The 15130-nt window shown below is 42.1% G+C and overlaps 1 protein-coding gene across 1 annotated transcript in view; it reads left to right on the forward strand.

Moving 5' to 3' along the window:
• The window catches only part of LOC140687908 (trafficking protein particle complex subunit 9-like), a 169580-nt gene that overhangs the window by 99859 nt on the left and 54591 nt on the right, over positions 1-15130 (forward strand). The window lies entirely within an intron of this gene.

A 15130-nucleotide genomic window follows, 5' to 3' on the forward strand; every position in this document is an offset into this window, starting at 1 on the left:
CATCTTCTGTGACTGCCCCCGGGCCCCTCATCACAGCTGATTCCCTAGAATAGATGTTGGGAGGGAGGCTGCTGAAGGGAGTAAGAGGTGGCAACTGCTAGGGTCACTGAAGAGAGAGACAAAAACAGATTAAAGCCAAGAAACTGAGTGCTAATACACTCAAAGGAGAAAGAATCCCGCAGTGCTTTGAGCCCCTTAGCATAAGGGAAACAAAATCACATGGATCCAAACTCTTGAGCATATGAGTATTGTGGGTGGGAGGGTGTTATCAGAAAAGGGTTGAAAGAGGCCTTTTGGTTTCCCTTAACGTTTCCAGTAAGGATGGGGCACAGAAGCGAAAACCACCCGCTTCACAGTAGAAGGTGCTGTTTTGTGCAAAACTGACGAAGGTTGGAGACCAGTGATCAGTTGTGCTGGCAAATGAAGAGACTTCTGGATTGGGGCACTTGCTGTGACTTCCAGGTGACCTGCTGGCTGGGGGCTGTGAGGCGGGCAGTAGGTTTGCAGTGTGACCTGGGCATAATCCCTGGCTCTGAGGCCCCTGCAAGTTTCTGCAGCAGCTGCTCTTGCCCTGCGATGGGAGGGCATAAAAGGGCATTGTAGCACACGAGGGCAGGAAGGGGCTGCTTTAAAAGCAGACATGTAGCCTCCTGCAGCTGCAGACCTGCAGGCAGTTTGGTTCATTGTCGTGGAGTGGACTTTGGAGGCCTTAGTGTCGTCTTAAGACTTGTTTTCCCTTGGGGACCGGGTTTGCCTTTGCATATTAATATTGAAGGTTTGGGCTTCTGGCAAAGCTGTTTTCACAGATGGGTATATACGTAACATATCGTATAAAATAAAACGTTTTTATTTAATATGTGGGACTTTGCAGTTTTTGGGAACAGCTCTTTTGACCTGGTCTCCACGGAGGACACTAGCGGTCGGCAGAGCGTGCGGGAGGGCAGGCGGCCTGCAGTGCTGCTGCGGGGGGTTCTCCCCAGCATGGTGCTCTGCTGAGTTCACTCTTCTATGAGTTTGGTTGCCAGAGGAGCAGACAGCATAGTAATGAGTTCTGGTGGGATTGTATAATGACAGGAAGAAAGAGGGAGCCGTAGTTCTTCGGGACTACTACACTCTTTTGGTTCCTGATCCAGTGTGTCCCATTACAGAATTGATGAGTTGTGTCTATTTTGGGACTTGATTGAAATAAACGTGCAGCCTGAATGTTAAGAGTTATGTTTTATTTGTCAGGAGGACTCGAGCCAGGATGACCGCCTCTCGGAACACTCTGAGGGACTGCTCCCAAGAGTAGGGGAGAAGCTAGGATTATATAGGAGCTTTACAACAAAGACCAGGTAGTTAGAACAATAAAACATTGCTTGTTATCTAAAGAAAGCCAGGTATCTCACGTTCAAGAATTTAGTGCTTTTCAATATATGGGAGGAAGCCAACATTTGGGCTCACTGAATATATTCTTTAGACAAGCACCTAGCTATCTAGGGCCAGTAATCTGTCCTTTCTTATTCTGAGTCTGCTCAGAGGACACCGTTGTGAGTGGCTGCAGGCCTGTTTTCACTGGGGTGCGGCAGCAGTCGCTGATGACTTGTTTTCAGCATTCTTTGTTTAGTGACATGGTTGCAGTATTTTCATTCACATTGTAGTATTTTCGTTCACAGAAAATTATGATATTACCCTGATTATGGATAATCTGGAACCTTGGAAAGGAACCGAGATGGAATTACTGCAGGTAACTTCTACTTTAATAAGCCATGTGCAAACATGAACACGGAGGAAGCATACAAAAGGATTCGGTGGTGAATGGGAAGGGTTTCTGCACGTTACAGGAGAAGGCAAGGCAGAATTCCTCTTCTTTGTGGGCAGGGACGTGAGTCCAACTTTCCTTTCTGAAGTGCTTTCTGAGAACAGTTTATGGTAATTAAGGAACATAGACAAACGGTGGCACACATTGCATTTAAGAGCTGGCCGGTTTCAAACTTGGGTATTGGACAGGTGGATTTCATAGGCAAGTGGTCAGGTGGATGGGACAGAGATGGAGCCCAGGCCTGGGGCCATATTCACGTTGAAATCGCCATTACCTCACCATAGCACCTTGGACTAGAATGTAACCACTCTTAACCTGTTGGTGAATCTGTGAAATGGGCATGATAATATTCGTTACTTTCTGGGATTGTTGTAAGTTCTAAAGGGTATTATAGCACACATGAAACACTTAACACACTGGCACTTAGCAGTTTACACTTTGTGCGGCCACCAAGCTTGGCGTGTGTCAGAGCCGTAAAGGCAGTATTTATCTGTTGAGGATGCACTGGTAGCCCCTTGGCTAGGTTGTGAATTTGGTGATTTCCTTTAATACTTGTAACTCTGTGTTCCATGGGCAGTTATTTTCATAGACAGATGAGGAATCTCAGGGTTAAAAAGACTGTAATTTGCCCAAAGTCAGACCATAATTTTGGGTGCAGGGGCCTCGGTTCAGCATGGGCCCCTGGGACTTGTGCCTTCTCCGTTCAGCACCAGAGCCAGATGTGGGCTCGGCTGTTTCCCTGCCCAAAATATCCGGCAGGCCGCAAGACACAACTGGCCCCGTGCTGCTTGAGCAAAATCTCCGGAGGAGAGGCAGTTACAAAAGGGATAAACATAAAAACAGACGACAGCAAACTGTGATCAGCTCTGAGAAGGAAAGGAACACGTCTCGCCGTGCAGAGCTGGGAGCTTTCCCGTCGGGCTGCTCTGGGGGCGTTCATCTCAGCTTAACAAACTCTGCTGCTGCACCAAGGCAGGAAGGCAGGGCGCGTGTGGCCAGGTAGACAGGGCCTCATTGATCGTACTCATTCCCCATTAAGCGACAGCTCTCACGGGCACTTAACTAATAAACAGATGTTGGCCATAATCGTCACGCATTTTGACTGGTAGCTTTATTGGCGCCAACTTTGAGAGAAGGTCATTGAAGCTGGGGAGTTTGCTGCATGCCCGTGATTACCATGGAAATATTCCCACTGGTCTTTCAACCTAGACTGGTGTGGCTGTCATGTCCCGGCCCTGTGAATGGCATCGTGCAGCTTCTCCCAATTGCCCCAAATAACTTACATTGATATGCTTAATTCGTAGGAAATGGTATGTGGTAATAAGGGAAAAAAGGCAGTAAGAAATTGTTTGGAAAACTAGAAAAATACCTATTCTTTCCCAGCTGGGGGAGCGTACCCTGTATCACCCACCCTAATCACTGCCTGTCACCTCCTTCCTGCCGACTCCATGTTCAGAAGCCACTCTGAGCCTTGGGAGAACATTTTGCCTCATGAAACTTTTGACTAGGACCCGTGACTTCTCTGTCCCTGGTTAACTCTCTCTTCAAAGCCATGTAAATTTTTTGCAGGCTCCTCCACTCAGATGTAAGAATAGCCTCTTTAAACTTCTTGATGCAGCTCCTTAATGAAGATCTTGCGATGGAAACCTAGCCAAAACCTGGGAGGTATGCACATAGTGACTGCAACCACAGCACTTTGTGAGTTCAGAATCAGTGGGGTGGGTGACTCAGGAAAGGCTTTTTTAAGGTAATAAAGGGAAAGAGAAAGGACGCAGGCTATGTGAGAAAGAAACATCTCGGTCACAGCCAGCAAGACACCTGTGTTCAGGATGGGGTGTGGCGAGGGCAGAGTTCTCACAAAAAAAGAACTGATGTGAAGGGAGGGAGGACAGTTGGGTACTTTATTGGGGAGGAAAAAAGTGGGCTGAAAATTTCCTGGTTGAACAAGAGGATTGTGACATGATGTGCTTGTATTTTGGAGAGAAGGGTTTTGTGGGGACAGGCCTAGGAGTACGCTGTCTGGCTGGGGAGTCAGCACAACAGGGAAACACAGAGAACCGGGCAGACCCCAAGACCCATGCTGGGGGAGAGGCTGCCTGCAAGCTGGAGCCCTGGAGGCTGCTTCTGTCCCTTAGCTGGGGTCTCAGACCTCCCTTCACAGACCAGTCCTGTTGATAGAAGAATAAAAAACGTTGGGCATGAGAAGGGCTGTGTCCCAGGCTTTTGTTGAGTCCCTGGGATGTGCCCCACCAGATTTTGTTCCTTGACTTCATGCAGTAAAGAATTCAAGAGCAAGCCAGTGTTGAGTAAAGGTATATTTATTCAGAGAGATACATTGATAGGCAAGAGAAACTTCACGAGGTGTGGGGGTTTGATGCTCAGATTAGAAGTAGGTACACACTTCACAGACAGAGTGTGGGCCTTCACCAAAGAGTGAAAGAGTGGTGACAGCGAGGTGGCGCTGTGTTGCTTGTTTTCTTGGGCTTGGTGGTTTCATATGCTAATAAGTAGAAGGACCAGCCTTAGGGCAAGGGGCTGGGATTTCCAAGGAGTTGGCCATTTCCCACCCTTTGACCTTTTGTGGCTATCATTGGGACTGCCATGGTGCCTGGGGCATGTTATTCACCACGTTACTATTACAATGGGTGTTTACTGAATCTCAAGATCTGCTAGAAGTTAAATCTCTTCATCCTGAGCCTCAAGACCTATTGGGGTTTGAATCCTTCACCATTTCTATGTTAATTGCGGTGGCCTTCCTTGAATGGCTGTGCTCTTCCCCCTTCCATCCTGTCTCACTGTGATGACACAGAGACAGCAAAGGCCAGGCCCTACCTGTGCTCCTGCATTTAAAGGCTGAAGGTTTGGGGTGGGCTTATGATGACTCTGAGTGTTGAGAAGGATGTTTCAGATTTTCCCACGTGAGACATGGGGACCTGCCAGCAGCCACTGCAGATTTATCCCACGGGCATTATCCCTTGTGTTGTTATGGAAACAACAGGCCAGCCAAGAAACAAGAATCACTCAGAGGGTTGGAGTATTGAGATTTATTACGTTGGCGGGCTCTGAGGGGCTTCTTTTCCAAAGCTCTGAGCCCCTCCAAGATGTGCACATGATGTTTTATACGGTTAATTACAAGTATGGGACTATTAGCCAATAAGGCTCAAACAACAAAAAGCAAGGAATCAGTACACTGAAGCTTATCAATTTGGAACAGATCCCGTTACTGACAATTGTTCACCTTGGATTTTCGGGTTAGCTTATTAGCCCAGTAAACTGACACTAAACTTCAGATTTACCAGGTATCCCAGCAAAACTTAGATCAGTAAACCGACACTTATCACACTTAGATTTGTGACTTAGCTTGTTAGACCAGCTGTGGTTTTCCTTCACAGTGTCACTTATCTTTTCTATTTTTCTTTTTTGCTTTTTTTAAGTATTTAATCCAAATTTAATATCAGGGTTTTTTGGGAAAGAAATTTCTCTTTTTCTTTTCTTTGGTGATCTTTTATGGGGGCAGGTAATTAGACGTATTTATCTGTTAGTGGAAGCCCTGGGGCTTGAACCCAGGACCCCGTGCACGCTAAGCACACGCTCTACCACCCGCCCCATCATCTTTTCTTTTTGGTTTAGCTGCCAAGAATCCTACAGCTGAATTTCTAGTCAGCCTTTAACACTTGCTCTGACTTCATGGAATCCATTTTTATGAGATTATCTCCCCCTGGTTTCATTTAAGTATTGAATCTCCATTTTCTCTTCATTCTCAGGTTTGCCTTTTTGTTGTTAAGGTTGTTAAGCTGTTTTTAAAAGAATTGTTTAAATTCTCTTTAGCAAGAGGCTGAATGTGAATAAATATGTAAACAAACAGCACAATTAAATGCTTTTATACATTCTAAACTATTTAGTAGTTACTTAAAAACCGAATTGAATATTAAAGTGATAACATTTTAGAAATACTTTTTAATTTTTTAGAAAGATATAGCTGATTTAAAATATGATATTAGTTTCAGGTGTACAATAGATGCTCCATTTATAGTTACTGTAAAACATTGTCTGTATTCCCTGTGTTGTAAGGTACATCCCTCTAGCGTGTTTACATTACATGTTGCAGTTTGTGTAAGAAAGTTGTGTAATGCAGAGTCTGGGACGTGGCTGTGTCTGACCCAGGTTCACGCTCACCCTGCCTGTCAGAGCTCAGGCCTTCACTCCTTTCTGCAGGGGAGCGAGTGGAGGCAGCTCTCATCAGCGCTGTCACCACCCTCTGAGTGGCAGTGACAGCAGTCACTGTGTGTGGACGTGCAAAGTGTTTTTCCAAGAGCTTTATATGCGTTTCTGAATTTAATAATAAAAGCCCTCCTGTGAGGAAGCGTTTTAAGCTTTTAATGTATAATACATCTTATTTTGATATTGATAGATTTCAAACCACCAGAAAATTTAAAGGAGTAGTAAAATAAAACCTTAAATACAGTTCACCTTAAAGGGCACTATTTGACTTTTTGTGTCTGGATTTTTAGCATAAAGTTTCAAGGTTCATCCATATTGTAGCCTGAATTAGTACTTTATTCTTTTTGTTTGATAATATCATTTTCCTTTTTTTCGTTTTTGGTCTATTTAAAAATATTTTCATTGAAGTCTAGTCAGTTTATAATTTTGTGTCAGTTTCTTGTGAGCAGTACAACATTTCAGTTAATTAGGAACATACCTGTATTCATTTTCATACTCTTTTTAAACACAAGATACTATGAGATATTAAATATATTCTCCTGTGCTATACAGTATAAACTTGCTGTTTATTTGTTACATACTCAGTATCTGCAAATCTTGAACTCCCAATTTATTCCTTCCCACACCCTCTCCCCTCTGGTAACCATAGTTTGGTTTCTATGACTCTGTGTCTGTTTCTGTTCTGTAGATAAGTTTATCTTTTTGTTTCTTTCTTTTTTTTTTAGATTCCACCTGTGAGCAATCTCATATGGTATTTTCCTTTCTCTTTATAGCTTACTTCACTTAGAATGACATTCTCCACGTCCATTGATGTTGCTACAAATTGCATTATTTTATTATTATTTTATGGCTGAATAGTAGTCTATTGGACAAATATGCTACAACCTTTTTATCCAGTCATCTCTCAGTGGACATTTCGGTTGTTTCCATGTCTTGCTATTGTAAATAGTGCTGCTGTGAACATTGGGGTGTAGGTGTCTTTTTGAATTAGGGTTCCTTCTGGATATATGCCCAGGAGTGGCATTGCTAGTTCATATGGGAGGTCAATTTTTTGTCTTTAGAGGAACATCTATACACTTTTCCACAATGGCTCCACCAAACTGAATTCCCTCCACAGTGTAGGAGTGTTCCCAATTCTCCGCAGCCTCTCCAGTATTTATTGTCAGTGAACTTCTGAATGATGCCTATTCTGACTGGTGAGAGGTGATAATTGATTGCAGTTTTGATTTGCATTTCTCTGATAATGATATTGAACATTTTTTCATGTGGCTACTGGCCATTTGTACGTCTTCATTGGAGAAATGTTTCTTTAGGACTTCTGCCAATTTTTGAATTTATTGTTTGTTTTTTTTTCATATTAACTGTAAAAGCTGCTTACATATTCTGGGAATTAAGCCCCTAGCAGTTTCATTTATTGCAAATATTTTCTCCCATTCCATAGGTTGGTTGTCTTTTTGTTTTGCTTACTGTTTCCATAGCTGTGCAAAAGCTTGTAAGTTTAATTAGATCCCTCTTGTATATTTTTGGTTGTTTTTCTATTGCTTGAGTAGACTGATCTAGGAGAACATTGCTGAGATGTATGTCAGATGTTTTGCCTATGGTTGCTTCTAAGAGGTTTATAGTGTCTTGTTTACATGTTTAAGTCTTTAACAGATTTTAATTCTTTTTTGTGTATGCTGTTTGGCAGTAGTCTAGCTTCAATGATTAACATGCAGCTGTTCAGTTTTCCCTACACCATTTGCTGAAGAGGCTGTCTTTACTCCATTGTATGTTGTCACCTCCTTTGTCAAAGTTTCAATGACCAAATGTTTGTGGGCCTATCCTTGGTAATTTTGTTTATCCGTTCATTGATGGATGGATATTGTTAGTAACTTTTGGCTACACTGAATGATACTGCTATGAATATTGATGTGAATTTTTTTATGAGAATATGTTTTCATTCTTTTGGCTGTACATTTGGCCTGCCATATCTGTAGTTTCCACTACATGGATCTAGATGGCTGATTGTAAAGGGACTCGAACATCCTTGGATTATGGTATCCAGGGTGTGGGGTTCCTGAAACCAACCACCCAAGGGTATTGAGGGATGAGTCTACATATAGGAGTGGAATTGCTGAGCCATACAACTCTAAGCTTTTGAGGAAATACCAGACTTCTCCAAAGAAGCTGCAGCATTGTCCCGTTCCCCTGGCCGCATATGAGGTTTCTCTGCCTCCTGAATGACATTTGCTATTGTCCATGTTTTGGTTATAACCATCCTAGTGGGTGTAAAATGAGATCTCATTTTGTTCTTGATTTCGCTAGTGATGCTGAGCATCGTTTCATATGCTTATTGGCCATTTGTATATCTATTTAAATTCATGGTAAATTTAAAAATTGTGTCTATTTTCTTGTATTGCTCAGTTGAAAGCATTCGTTATATATCCTGGATACTACTCTCTTATTAGATACATGCTTTGCAAAATTTTTCTTCTATTCTGCAAACTGTCTTTTCATTATATTTTTTTAAACATTAAAACAATTTCTTTACAGGGGAGGTAGATAGATGAAATGATTTATTTTATTTTTCTTACTAAGCACGCCCTCTCTGACTTGAGATAACCATTTCCCCTGTCATTTCACTTTCTTGATGATGTCCTTTGTAATAAAAAGATATTAATTTTGGTGAACTCCAGTTTATCTGCTTTTTTCTTCTATCACTTGTGCTCTTGGTTTTGTATCTAGGAAACCAAAGTCTATCCTAAGCCCACAAAGATTTATACTGTGTCTTCTTTTAGAAATTTTATAAGTTTAATTTTTACATTTCTGTCTGTGATCTATTTTGAATTAATTTTATTTGTTATATAAAATATGGGTGTTCAGATTCCAGATTGATTCTTTTGCCTGCAGATACCCAGCTGTCCCTGCACCATTTGTTGAATAGGCTATTCTTTCAATGGAGTGTTTTTGGCCCCCAGGTGGAAAACTGTCTGTAAATGAAAGTTTTCCCCGTGGGTTTTTATTGTGTCTCTTAAATTTATTTATCCAAACTTATGCCAGTTTCATACTGACTTAGTGCTATAGCATTTTAGTACACTTTAAAGTGAGTCCTCCAACTTTACTCTTCTTTTTCAAGGTTGTTTTTGCTGTCCTGGGCCCCTTGCACGTCCATATGAATTTTGGGTTCAGTTTTTCAATTTTTGCAATGAAGTTGGCTGGAATTTTGATAGGGATTCCACTGAATATATAGATCACTTTGAGGAGTCTTAACATTTTTAATAATATTGTCAATCATTCCATGAAAATGGAATGTCTTCCATATATGTAGATCTTTTAAAATTTATTTTGTTGATACTTCAAAACGTTCAATGTACAAATCTTGTAAATTTTTGTTAAATGTATCTCTCACTTTATTCTTAATGCTGTTGTAAAAGGAAAGGCTGAGTTTCTTATGGATGGTACTATATATCAATCTTCTTATTTCTAGAATTCCTTCACAGCAAATACCCTAGGTATATATTTGCTACATAAATCTATCCACAACTATTCCCCGCCCTGTGTTATAAGAAACAAAGACCCAAGGTAAGCTACTTGAAAACACCTATGTGGAAGTGAGAAATGAGACCCATGGTTGGGGCTTTGTGCAGATGATACTGAGAGCTTATTCAGAATGGCTTCTTCTTAATTACTTTTAAACAACCCTTTCAGTGTATTTAGTCAGATACATTAAGATTATGCCCTTTTGATGTGCGGAGTAGCTAAGACTATAATTTTCAAATAAATTCTAGTGAGAGTGTTGTACTTGAAACCTAATTTGCATCAATCTTTGAAGATTTATGTTTCAGGAGATTTGACTAAAGAACACCTATCTTTATTCTATAACGAGGACTAAATGCTCAAGCAACATGTAAGAGTTTGAGCAAACTGCCCCCGCCCCGTAGTGCTGGGTGGCTGCAGCTGTAACTGGAGTCAGCACTTACCTCTCCCAGTACGCTAGTGCTGATCTGCTCAAAGTGGTTCATCCAACAGTTTGTCAGTAGCCTGTTGGACAAAGTCATAAAACATTGATTGAAGATTGCTAGAATGCAATATATTCTTACTAATATTAAGTAAGCACACATTGAGTGCTTACTGTATGATGGAATTGTCCCTCAGCCTCACATGAATATTATTTCTCTTAAAACCTCATATATTTCCTTGTTATTCTCACTTTACAGATAAGGAGACTGAGAATTAGGTCTTCTCTCTTTTGGGGGGAGCTCATTATCAATGATGGGAAGTTGTAAGGAAAAAGATATTGATTCATCATGAGAAAACATTTTTGTGAGAGTCAGCAATGAAGATGAACACTGAAGAATGTGATCATTGTTCGAGTGAGACAAGCCCTGGGTTGTGCGGAGTCAGCATCCCTGTCCTGGACACGGCACGTGTAGAGCTGCGTGCTGGGTGAGGCAGCGCGGCCACGCAGGGAACGCGGATGCTGGGGTCTTAGGCTGTGCTCAAGCCCGGTGGGGCTTTCTCCTAAGGGCAGTGCACCATCATTGACAGATTTTAAGTAGGAGAATAGGCTGCTCTCGTAGTTCACATTTGTCTTGTAGAATGCTTGGAAAAGTTTAGAAGGCTTGGCAGGAGGTGATGTGCTGAGTCAGAGTAGGGTGGCTGCGAGGTGTAGCAGTGTTCAATTTTCAAGTGGTTTTCAGGCCCAGGCTTGTGGCTTAGTAGCCGTGTCAGTTTGAATGACACACACAAGGAATTGAAACAATTTATCTAATCAATTGAAGCAGTGATGTACCCAATTCCCAGGACTGTTGTGGAGATCCAGTGAGATACACTGTGCAGTGTGCAGCGTGGTCTCCAGCACAGAGTCAGTGCTGAGTGAGTGCCAGTGAGTATCTGGTAGGTCAGTTGAGGGTGGTGGTACTCTGTGACTGAGGATATCTGGTCCCTGAAGGAGGGGTCCATTCACATCTGTGAGTGATGGGCCTGAGTTGGGAGACGCAGGGAGACCTTACCCTCCGACCAGGAGCCCTGGGCAGGACGGCTATGGGAGGAGCACCGTGAAGTCAGCTCTTTGCAGGTGGAGTTGGGAGTGCCCTTGAGATATCTACGCAGAGTCACGAGCTTAAAGAGGAGGTCTGGGCCCAGGCTGTGCATTTTCCTAAAATCTCAACTCCTGAGGACACCGATGTATTGATCACTGAAAGTGAAGTCATACTTTAAAGGACAAATGAATAGTAGTATCATCACTGTCAACAAAGCTCACGTCTATTTATTCATCACTCACTTTGCTAATTGGGTACTTACAGAGCTCACTTCACCGTCCTCCCGTGGGCTCCGGCTCCACAGAGAAGAGCTTGTGTGTCTCCTTCTTTTCCAGAAGAAGACACATTTAGCTTGTAGCCTTCTGTACCTTGCCAGACTTAGGATATTAGTTTGTTGGTTTAATTGTATTTTCTGTTGGCCATGTCCTGACAGGAGAGAAATTTTACCTCATGGTCATGTTTCAATTAGCTGTTACTGAGAATTGCTGATCTGATACATAGTGTATGTATTATATTAATTTTGTAGAGTAGTTATCATTTTTCTGTCTTTGCCCTTTAATTTTGTTTGCCCCTTCAGTGTTCTATCCTTTTGGGGGCCTTATTTTTTTTTAACTAAATAATGTCTGTTAGCAGTTAAGAAAACAAAAGCAAAGAAAAAATGCACATGAGAGCTAAATTTAGAAAATGTCTAGTGTGTTTTCTGTCTCGGCAATGGAGGGTTGTATAACCTCTTGGAAACCTTCATTAGACAAGTTTCTTAAAATGCTGATTGAGAAATAAAACCTTCCTTCCTCATCTTTCAAGCTGCACAACTCATTGTCAAGAAAGGGGAAATCCTCAGAAGCCAAGACAAACGAGAAAACAGGGATTCTGGGAGATAAGTGAGCGTTAGAATCCGTGGTGTGCTGGTTGGCTCCTGAACTGATTTTCAGTTGCCTTGACAGGAGGGCAGGAGTTTAGCCCCAGGCCTCTCACACTAGGAGTTGGATGGGTGATCATATAATGGGCCTTGCCCATCCTGAGAATCCTGGTTTACTAAAGGGTGAAAGAGGAAAAAGAAAATTCCTCAAGACAAGAAAGTAAGGAAAGTCAATTTTTTGGAAGAGGGGGAAAATAACAAATCCAAAGTAAGGATATAGTTTAAAGCTGTTCTGGCATGAGAGTGACCACAAACTCCTGGCAGAAAAGCACAGCTACTCCTTGATTGATAAGTTGTGTTTTGAATGAATCAGTGAACAGCTATTCCGAAAAAGGCCTCCAGAGTCTTGTGGATCAATATACTGGACAGCAAACACCTCTCTTCCAAGGTCTCATTCAAATAACCAGAAAGGTTTTAAAGGAAAGTAGCAATAATCTGAGTTCTATTTATTGACATTACTATATGCTAAGAATTCAGAGGTGACTATGGAGTTGTCTCCTCTTTTATGGACCTTACTTTCTCTTTGGGGAGACAAAATGACATAGTTGGGTATCTTGGTGGAGGGAGGTGTTAGTCTGTTGCAATTAGCCAGGAGAGGAGATTAAGAAAACAGTGAAGGGTGGGTGAACTTTTTAGCTGAGGACAGTCTTGTTCACTTGGCTTTTAATTGCAGGCTCAATGAGCTGTCACTGGAGGGAATAGATCTTACGGAGGATGGGCTTAGCTCAGGCCTCTTTGGAATGGACAAGTGAACCTGGAGAAAGACAGTCAAATCTGTGCAGACATAAAAGTTCACTTGAACGTGTTCCATCCCTGAGCCAAAGATAGGACAAATATGGAGCACTTCTTGAGGGCAGAGGAGTGGTTTTTAAGGTTCTTCAAGAATGAATCCCAGGGAACCGAGATGGCCAGTTGTCAAATTGAGACTTTGTTCTTTGGACGGTGTACCCAGCAAGGGTATTGGCCTTTTATATGGTTCCATTTGTCTTTAATACATGTCTTTTGATGAGGACGTGGGCACAAGTGTTTGACACCTTGTCGAGGCGATTTTGGATACCTGCCTAGAAGCACGGGCACAGTTGCGGCTGCGTCATACATCTTGCAGCCCATCCCTTTCTCCAGCTCTGTAATCACGGCAGAGTGGTTCCTTGTTGACCTGTCCATCTCCTCTGTCACATCATAACCCATGAAAAGACCGGAGCATATTAACTTGGCTTTGTTAAAATCAAAGGTACAGATCAAATATGGAGTCAGATTTGTTCTTTCGTATTTCAGTAGTGCCATGGAGAAGGCAGTTTGGGCAGCTTTTTGTAGTGTCCTGGAGGCTTTCTCTCTCAGCTTCTGGGCGCCTCTGTTGAAAACCCTTCATAGCTGTCTGGCCTGCTGGAAAAGCACTCTGCCTGTTTTACCCTGAAGATGTGTTCTGTTTATAAACTCATCTCTACTCCTTGGAAAACAACTCAAGAAAAACTCAGTTGGTTTTTCACCAGCCATGGGCAGGGGTGAGATAAACCATGTTATTATTTCATAAAATAATAGTAATAATAGTAATATTAATAGTAGTAGCAGTAGTAGTAGTAGTAATAATAATAATAGTAATAATTATATTAAAAGAATTCTTAAAACAGGACTGCACATTGGAGAGAGTCAATAAATGCTTTCTGGCTTAAATCAAATGTGATGACTCAGTGATTCCATGGCTGCTGTATTTGCTATGCTAGTTACTCCTTTGTTCCATTACACAGTTTTTTTAACTGAAAAAGAAATACAAGCAAATGGTTAAAAAAAAAACTCAAACAGAGCACAAAAATACACAAGTGAAAGAAGTTTTCCCTCATCTTCTGTTCTTTCAGCCCTCTCTGGAGATGCCACTGTTTGCTATCCTTTGGGTGCTGTTCCAGATATGCTTTGCACATTCCCACCTATGTATGTAAATTCCTTTAAAATTTTAGTTATTTTAAACTTAAACAGATTTAAATCCTCAAGTGGCTTCTGGCCGGGTAATAGAACAGAACAAATCTGACTCCATATTAGATCTGTTCCTTTGAATTTAACCCTATGCTCTGTCTCCTAGGCTTCATCTTGCTTGTAATCAATGTCGCCTGGAGCCTGAAATATACAGGAGAGCCTATTCTGAAGCCTCTGACCTTTAAGGATATTTAACACTTTTTCATTCATTTAAAGATAGCAAATTACAGAATAGAAAATAACGTTTGTTTTGTTGGAGGTTTGCAGGGATCTGACCCACGCAGATAGCTGCAAGAAGAAAGGATTCTAACAAGAAGGAATTCCTACACTAAGAAGTTTGCAACAACCAAGCACATAGGAAAGGATCCTGAATTGTGACTTGGGGAGATGGTTTTCCAGGACATTAATTTGCCATCTAGGTCTACAGAAACTTGCTATTCCATGCCCCAACATCTGGTCTCCCAACTTATTGTCCTGTCCTGCACTGAGGAGAAAGAATTTCGACTTGGTAACACTCCTATCTACCTAGAAAGCTGGGCACTGGAGCTGAGTGTTATGGAAACAGGCCAGCCAAGAAAAGCACCAATCGGGGTGTTGGTGTACTCAGAAGTATTATGCCGGTGGGCTCAGTGGGGCTCCTGCTCTGAAGTTCTGAGCACCTCCAAGACGTGCACATGAGGTTTTAAAGGCTTAATTACAAGTAAGGGGGAATTAGCCAATAAGGCTCAAAGAACAAAAAGCAAGGAATCAGTACACTGGAGCTTATCAATTTGTAGCAGATCACATTACTGACACTTGTTGAGCTTGGAATTACGTGTTAGGTTGTTAGCCCAATAAACTGACACTAAACTTCAGATATATGAGATAGCCCAGCAGAATTTAGATCATTAAACCGACACTTATCACACTTAGATTTGTGACTTAGCTTGTTAGCCCAGCTGGACTTTTCCTTCACATGAGGACAGCTCTCCCACACCCAGGGATCTACTGTGAGCCCTTGATGTTTCCACTAGGGTTGGGTATGGTTTACCCAGGAGGGATGGGGACTATGCACCAACACTCAGGCAGTCTGCTCTGTCTGGGGCTCTGATCTTGTACCATCCCGCTCCCCGCCAGCCCAACACCTGGGAGAGTGGAGCTAAGGCAGTGATCCTGCCTGCCTGTTTCCCAGCGTGTAAAAGGGGATTATGTACCTTTCCA

The sequence above is a fragment of the Vicugna pacos genome, chromosome 21, assembly GCF_048564905.1.
Source record: "Vicugna pacos chromosome 21, VicPac4, whole genome shotgun sequence".
In the NCBI taxonomy this organism is placed as follows: Eukaryota; Metazoa; Chordata; class Mammalia; order Artiodactyla; family Camelidae; genus Vicugna; species Vicugna pacos.